The 7,108-nt window shown below is 31.1% G+C and overlaps 1 pseudogene; it reads right to left on the bottom strand.

The window, feature by feature from the left end:
* Positions 1-1,031: 1,031 nt before the first annotated feature.
* On the bottom strand, positions 1,032-5,392 carry LOC128162206 (uncharacterized; annotated as a pseudogene).
* Positions 5,393-7,108: the final 1,716 nt, after the last annotated feature.

The raw sequence follows: 7,108 nt of genomic DNA, 5'->3' as shown, positions 1-7,108 counted from the left end.
TTCTCGAACAATTATTTCCACCTTAATATTTTTAATGAATTGCTAGATTGCTCTATAAGGTATACAAAAAATCATTATACCTATGATACATGTTGTACTATAAAATGGGAAAACCACTAAGCCATAAAATGATAAATGAATTTAATTCTTTTTTGGATTTTCAAGCCATTTCTTTAAGAATTCAATGTTGTATATATCGTAAACATTTATTAAATTACTTTTCCGATTTTTTTCCCACTTATTGTGAACAAAACTGAGCCTAGTAAATATTCTTCATACAATCATATAAACAGTAAACCTAACAATAGAAGAGAGTGTTCTAGAGGCTAGCTGTCTTTGTACAAAATGAATGGGTTGACTGTAAAAACAAGTACCACTTGAGTAACCACAGGACTTGATGTGATACCTGACTGATCCACATGAATGGTTTATTGCGCAATCCAGCAAGCTTTTGAAACCCTTACTATAATTCTGTATTTCAAAACATGAAAATTAATTAATTAACAGCTTTCCAAATGGCCTTAACCTTTGACCTTTATGTCATTTTGTTTGGTCAGGGTTGACGCCTCTATTCCAAGTGGTCCGAAGTCTCTGTGATAGATAGTAAAAAAAAGTTGGAAGTGATTTTATCAAAGTTCAAGACTTTTAGGGGCAATAACTGCAAGAAGATACCTAAAATAAATGTGTGAATCGTTTGGAACTATTTATTTATGCTTTAAATGAATAATAAGATAGACAAACCAGCTTAAAAAGATTTTTTACTGGTATATTGAACCTATGTAGACAAAAACAGGGCACAAGCCTTGTTTACATGATGAAGAATTGTGAGCCCTGTATCTTGCTTAAAACTCAACGACTGGCATCCAAATTTCATTTGATCATTAGAAATGCATTCCTAAAGCATTGCAAATAATAAAAACAGAAAATTTCATTAAAGTATTCTTTTCCCAATGGATCATTAAAAACACAAATAGTTTCATCTTTTTTAAATCGACTTGAAGAATATTCATCCACGATGTCTTGTACTTTTTTTATTCTTCTACTGTCCAGCCCTGTTCTCTGTATTTGAGCGCAATATGTTGAATGATGGCTGACTTTTCGGATCCTGAGTGACCAGCAACAATTACCAGATTCCTGCTTTTTATATTTTTTTCTACTTCCTCGCACGCCTTTGTTGAAATGAAATCAATGTCGTCCTGTTTCCATTGGTCAACTATGGCCTTTTCAATTCGTGATTCTATAATGAAAAAAAATCGTTTACGTTTAAAACAGAAACAATTCTTGAGTTTATCTTTAAAAAAGTAGATCCATAATATTCAAAGATATCTATACAGTAACCTATTAACACACACAGGTTCCAAGGCTAATCGAGTATCTAATCGTGCCCTTTACGCCACGCTCTCTCTTAAACACCTCTTCATTAGACTTTTCAGATGTAGATCAGATGAAGAGAATGCCTTTCTCTTGGGAAGGTTTTTTTGCCCCATCCCCACCCAATGTTCCTTTAATTTTGTTTCAAATGGTTTTATAGTATGTATGTGGAATGTTTTCTCCTTTTTCGACATATTTTAGTCACAGTTTAAAACACGATGTTGTTTTGTCAGGTGCCCCCCCCCCCCCCCCCTCCCCAAATAAAAAAAAAATTAAACAATTTTCTTGTGTGTGACTTCGCCACTACAAATACGCTACGTATTTTAAAGAGAGATTGCTGTTTACAGTAATTATTTTCGTGTTTCAAATATTCAAATATATATTTCCTTATTTTGCCCTGAATGAAAAAACGTCCATGTATTTACTCTTCAGTAACTCACTCCACGTGCAAATCCATAGCTTTTGCACATTTATAAAGACATCAATGGTGCGCTGTCCTAAGTTTATTCTTAATCGTCATGTGTTCTATAAAAAATTCTTTTGTACATCAAGAGTCTTTGTACAATGTAAAACTATAAAATGTGAATCCGCCCCATTCACTAGAATCTACATGTATGTTGGGCAAAAGCGCAGGTCTTTGCAATTACAAAAGTAAGAGGAGGTTGATTGCGCTCTTAGCATAGGATTTCGCCTAAATAAAGCGCTTTTGCAAACATCAAACTCTTTTACTATTATACAATATTAGGTTTAAATATATCAACAGAAACATCAATTACACAATTACCAGGTAAAAATAGTCTTAATGATCAAGCTTACTCTACATTATTAAAGTCTATAGCTTGTTAAGGGATATATACGAAAATAGTTAGTATGCATTTAAATAGTTGGATATGTGAGTTTGAATTTTGTTTTAATCCAAAGACAGTGGTCAACAAGGGATGCTTACGTCTCCTAGGCATCTGATCCCACCTTAATCTTTGTATTTCGCTTTATGAATTTTTCAGATGATTGACAGTTTGTTATTGTCATTTTTCATTTTTATACAGTTTTGAAAATGAGCATAAAAGATCTCTATAATAACTTACATTCATTGCATTTCGCTGGAAGTAATAACGGTTTAGAATATTAACCGATTTTATACACAGAATTCTATATGTTTGTTTATTAGATGCAGGTTTTCAAAATGTATGACAAATCAGTGGTAACAGACACCATTGTAAAATCAGTACACAGGTTTCGACAATCATATTGCGACATATACCTGAATCTTATTTTTTTTTATTAAAAGATACTTTCCGTTCAAACACCGGTGTAGGCAAAATGATGAGAAAATGGTCCTACACGTATTTTTGCCAGATTCAAGATCAAATTGAATAATTAGCGCCATTAGGAAAATAATACTTTTCGATTTAAAAAATTAAGTAAGATACAGTGTTTATAATATATAAAACAAGAAGGTCATCTACCGATTTGCCAGTACAAAAGCTGAAAATCGGGTCGATTAAGAATTATATACTTAATTATATGAAAACGGTCTCTTTTTAAACAATGAATTAAAGAAAATCTACCATGGCATGATGCTGGTGAAAATTTTAAAACAAGAGTGAATAAAAATTGCACATTCCGATTAATGTTGATAGCTCGAATAGCTTTTTTATTATAACGATTGACGTATTATCGATGATTTTGTTCACCCTGTAACAGTGAATTTTGCTCTGGTTTGTGACCTTGTCTTGTCAATGAATACACACAAATAGAATAAGTGGACCGTGGATCATTAGACGATATGTATATTATTATAAAGATATTTTGCAGATCAGAAAATACCCCCTTGCATATTACGTGACTTTTTTATCGTCAAATTATCATCAGTTGAGGGAAAACCTAGCGATCAGAAATGATATTCTTTGATTAAACAATTTACAAATAGGCCTTGAGTATTCTTATAAATTAAGGTAGATGGAATAAAGTCACGTCAAACACGCTTAACGCGAAATCTACGTCACCCGCCACGCGTTGCACAGACGAGTACATTGGGTTAAGAGAGTTCACACCAGTTTAACAACATCGATCAGTTTATAAAAGGAGAGGCCCATTGCACTTTTGCATTTATGTTATGTTATATAGGAGCATGGTGATGTACTTTTTTTTTCCTTTTACATAAAATTATCGATATAATTTGACAAAATTTATTGACCAGATAAAGAAGAAAAATGTTCCTAGTAAAGACTTTTAAAATTGAAACAGATAGAAAAGTTTACGGAGATTAAAAAATAATTGTTGTACCCCTACTATTAAAAGAAAATGATTCTTATAATATCTTTTATGTGATTGTTTTTTCTTGGGGAAATAAGGGGTACTATAAGAGCACAGATATCACAGTACACACATCAAAGATTAAGTACATGCAAATTAAAAAGAGAAAAATTCCGACATTTATATTTTGTCAATTCACTGGGGGTCGCATTTCACATCATCCTTTAATATAGTACATGTACTTTTATATATATATATATATATATATATATATATATATATATATATATATATATATATATATATTATGTATATATTTTAAAGAATTCAATGCTTTTTATGCATTCTCTTAGGTGCAAAATTTTTTTTTCAATGTCATAAGGTTATATCGTTCCCTCTACTTGCTGGTTATAAACGTGTTTAAAAACAATAAATCGTAACGTATAAATAAATGTAATTCTAAAAAAGCCAAACGTTGTTGGATGAGACATGTGACGTAATTGCCGCCTATATTTCTATAGACGGCATAATGGCAAACGTGACACCTTGATAAATAAATATCCCTATTTCACTTTTTGCTGTTGAACATTTAATCAACACGCCGGATAAATATTTGCTATTTTCCCTAAATTCATCACCCAGTAAAATAAAATCGAGAATATGGTGAAAATACTTTGAATATCAATTTATCAGCCGTCAGCAATTCATTCATTTTGTCTACCCTTGACTGCATTCATTTACATCCTCATTATGTCCAAAATGTAATTGTTATAAATGTATTTTGTAAATGATAATCATTTCAATCTCAAAATGTACCCCATTTAAAACATTGATTTTCAAAATTTAAAGAAATATACATGATGATAAAAAAAAAAACAAACAAATAAAGTTAAATTATTGTACCTTCTGTACTTGGTACCTGGATTAACTGTTTTAGAGTTTCTACATCCTCTGTAAGAATGAAGATAAAATCTATAAAATTAAGGTATAATATTATCTAGGATCATATTTCATACATTTGCTTAATTAAGACGGTGTTTGCCAGTTAAGTGAATTATTCTCCTTTCTTATAATCAAAGGCCCACACAACTTTTAAATAACGGTGCGTCATGATACTATGTGATGTTAATGAACCAAAACATGCAATGTTTCTATTTATATATATTAAATCGTATGATCCATTTTGATAAACCAACTTGTCTGTTACCTTGCAGACTTGTAACATCAGTCTGTAACACTTCAACAGTCTTCAGTGTATCTATGTAGTGTTGTACCGAATCAGGGTCCATACAACAACTTTTTAATTCGATCAGAGTGTCCTGGTATTTGGTGGCAGTCCCAAGATAACCTTCCAGCTCTTTCACAAGTCCGAGAGAGAAAAATCAGTAGCATGTCCATGCCATTCGTTTCGTAAAATACGAACCCGTTCTATGTTTGCCGACACACTTTTATCAGTAAGCTCTGGATCGTTTCCCCATTTATTTCTATGTTGAGGAATTGAACAAATGTTACGTAGGAGAAAATAGAGCAACGTTACGTCAAAGTCAGAGTAGTTTTTGCCATACACGAGCCGTTTTTGTTGTTCACTGATAGAAGGTTTTTTGTTTTGATGTATGTAAGTCTTAACTTTCCTTTCCAAGTCAGGTGGAGATATCTCTTTTTCGAGAACTTTGCGCAGTACACCAATGCAGGGACCCAATATAGCCCGGGCAATTCGAGCAAGATGTATAGTCCCCCGGGTTGATTTATATTTTGATAAGAACATCTTTCTCGTATTTAGCATTAACAAGATTTCCTACAAAAATATATATGATAAGGATGTGGAAAAGTATTTTTTTATTTCAAATAATATCAATAGGGTATATAGCCGTTAAAAAATATTAATAGCGAGCGTGACCGCATACTACATGTATATCAAGAAAATAGCTGACCTAATACTTTGAACTTACAGTTCGATAAAGGGTTTTTTACTTGAGTTATAGAAGTTGAGGTTGTTTGCTTTCTGATTAAGGAAGGAGTCTTCTCGTTATCCTAAATCCTTCTTATTTTAAGAAAATCTTAAAATTTTGACACAGTCATACAGATCATATTACCAAATGATTTGTCAGTTTATTCAAATTTGACCTTCCTGTTTTCGCATCAAGGTGAGGTTAATATCCCTACATTTTTCCTCAACTAAACTGATGATAAAAATAAATGTAGTTTTCTGAAGTTATGTAGACATCTGTTTAGTATATGAAGTTTCTATTAATTAATGAAATTATAGTATACTAAATTGGAATTAATATTTAAAATAAAATTGATGCTGCTTATCCCACATTTCCTCTAATTTTCTTAAATGTTTTAGTTACTTTGATTATTTTTTTAAATACTTCCAATATAAAAAAAAAATCTTATTTTTTATATACTATGAAGACCTAACATAAAGATATAAATTGACAGAAAGGCTTTAACATTGACCATTTGATTCGAGTCGAGAGAAAATCCGAATTTAGTGATTTTGTTTTACGCAAATCTAGATGTATTTATAGAATAAAAGCTTTTAAAAGCTAATAAGAAAGAAAATAGATAGGCAAATATTTTAAAATCATATTCTGAAATCCAATTTCCTTATCTGTAGTTTGCAATAGTTGAAAATCCGACTTAAATGTTATTGTTTGAAAAATTTCAAATAGGTTCATGAATCTACAGCAAATCAGCTGAATCGCAAAAACATGTCATATTTCCTACGCAAATGTTTCGCCAAAAATATAGTCCTTGTTAGATTCTAAACTTTAATTACTATTACCATGCCAAGATGTATGATTGTATAAAGGAAAGACAAATATGATATTTTAATTTTCTTTTATCTTGATTGTATGACCATTTCATAAAATTTACTTTCTGACAAGTCGAAAACCAGAAAAAACTCATTCTTTAAGTCATACAATTTGCAAAGATTAAAAATGCATGAACTACACTGTGTAGTAAAATGTAAATCATGAAGCCATCGGGCAACATCGCCTACCCCAGTAACGTTATCTATAACTATAATTTAAGCAGCTAACTCATATCAAAGCGGCTTTAAAATGTCAAATACAAATATTAAAGATCAGTCTCAGGTGTTTACTTTTGCCTCTTCTGCGCAGGGTATTGTGCATTTAATTAAAGATGTCGTAAAACGCAAATGATAAAAGGTTAAAAAAGTGACATAAATTATCATATTTTTACTAAATCTGAACACAATTTCATTTCATATATAAATATTTTATTGAAATAAATCTTTTATGTAAAGTTCGAAAGTAATTTCATCATTTTCAGGATAGAAATGGCCAAGTGGTTCTGGTAAAGAAGATGAAAATATGAAAAACTTTATTAAGCCGATAACAACAACGAAAACCACGACAGACAAACTCACTTGAGCCTTTGCCTTAGGCTAGCCAACAAAACTTCTATTTAACAAAAAAAATTATCCCTTAAATTAATAAGACGAAAATAAAAG

The sequence above is a fragment of the Crassostrea angulata genome, chromosome 9 (assembly GCF_025612915.1).
Source record: "Crassostrea angulata isolate pt1a10 chromosome 9, ASM2561291v2, whole genome shotgun sequence".
In the NCBI taxonomy this organism is placed as follows: Eukaryota; Metazoa; Mollusca; class Bivalvia; order Ostreida; family Ostreidae; genus Magallana; species Magallana angulata.
The sequence above is the reverse complement of the archived record's forward strand: the minus strand, read 5'-3'. Positions and strand labels throughout refer to the sequence as shown.